The sequence below is a fragment of the Orcinus orca genome, chromosome 11 (assembly GCF_937001465.1).
Source record: "Orcinus orca chromosome 11, mOrcOrc1.1, whole genome shotgun sequence".
Classification (NCBI taxonomy): domain Eukaryota; kingdom Metazoa; phylum Chordata; class Mammalia; order Artiodactyla; family Delphinidae; genus Orcinus; species Orcinus orca.
The window spans coordinates 93,634,541-93,636,107 of NC_064569.1; the positions used below are offsets into that span (position 1 = coordinate 93,634,541).

The window sequence follows — 1,567 nt, forward strand, 5'->3', positions numbered from 1 at the left end:
TGCCACCAGACTCTGCCTTCGTGGATTTCTCCTTTCTAGAAGTCGCCGAAATATCAAGATTCCTACACATGCCAGGAGACAGTCTTTCCCATTCACCTGGTAAGGCTGCTCAGAACACAAGAATCTCCAGTTTCTGGAGGGACCAGGCAGAGAGAAAAAAAATATATTTCCATTTTTCTGACAGAGGTGAAATTTATCCAATTGCTCTAAGTCATAAGTAGCTTGAGGGGAAGGACTTCTCTATGTCTGGAAAACACAGATAAAACCAGTAATATCTGCAGTCACTTAAGCCAACCACGCTCTTTTCCCCAGTGTACAATGGCTGCAAACAGTAGCCTCCTCGGTAGTGTATGCAGCCTGTTGCCTGTATGGGTTCCCCTAAGGGACCTTGGAGACAGTCCTTTCCAGTGGACATTCATGACTGGCATGCTGTGCCCAATCTAGGCTCCAGACAGGGATATGCACAGTCTTTGGAAAGCCCAAGGGCACAGTGGCCAGGGCCCCCATTGGCCAAGTCATAATATCCATCTTCCCCAAGCTGCAGAACACAGATCACGTGACTGAGGCCCTAGGCAGGGCCAAGTTCAAGTTCCCTGGCCGCCAGAGGATCCACATCTCCAAGGAGTGGGGATTTACTAAGTTTAATGCAGATGAATTTGAAAACATGGTGGCAGAAAAGCAGCTCATCCCGGATGGCTGTGGAGTCAAATATATCCCTAATCGTGGCTCCCTGGATAAATGATGGGCCCTGCACTCATGAGAGTCTTGGCACTGTCTCTTCCTTACTCATGCCCACCAACGAATCCTACTTTCCCGTCCAAAAAAAAAAAAAAAAGTAATAAAAAACCCATAAACATTATAACTGTATTCACCAGTTCACTCAGTGACCAATCCTTTTTCAACTTTTTATGAAGCCATCAGATTCTCCGTTAAGATTTTTAATTTCTTACCCAGTTCAGCAGTAGGATACGAAGTTTATGAGACCTGTACTTGTCAAAGTGGTCCTTCACGTAAATCTTCTTAAAGATGAAGCACTTTTGCAAAGGCATCAGAGTACAATAAAAACTATCTGTAAATGACAGAAAGACTTCAAAAGGGCATGGTTACACATCTGATTACAATGCAATCGATAAATAGCCCAAAGATTCCATTTCTACTCCCAGACAGAGGTCTCAAAGTGGCTCGCAACGAGCAGTTAGAATTTTCCCAGAGTGCCTCACCCCAAAATAATACACGAAAAAAACCCAAATGACAGATAAGCTACAGCTGCGCAGTCAGAAAATCAGAGCCGGTATAGTTTAAAAATTCCACTTCCATTCACAGACATAGGCTTCCAAACAGACTGGCTCAGTTTTTAAAAGAGAACAAACCCAGAACTGGCTCTCAGGGAGCCCAAAGTGGCTCAGTTCCCACAAGGGACTGAACTCAGTGTGGCTAATCCACATGGAGTGGAGAGAAGTCCCAGCCTTCCCATTCCTGTGACCAAACAGTTCTAGCTGACGAAGAGTACAATAATTTAGGCTACCATTCACTGGCCACCTTTCCTCACTTTCAAGAATGTACATTG

At 44.7% G+C, this 1,567-nt stretch overlaps 1 pseudogene; it reads left to right on the top strand.

Annotated features, from left to right (window-relative positions):
- The first annotated feature begins 275 nt into the window (after window positions 1–275).
- Window positions 276–400, top strand: LOC117196502 (uncharacterized; annotated as a pseudogene).
- The last annotated feature ends 1,167 nt before the right edge of the window (window positions 401–1,567 follow it).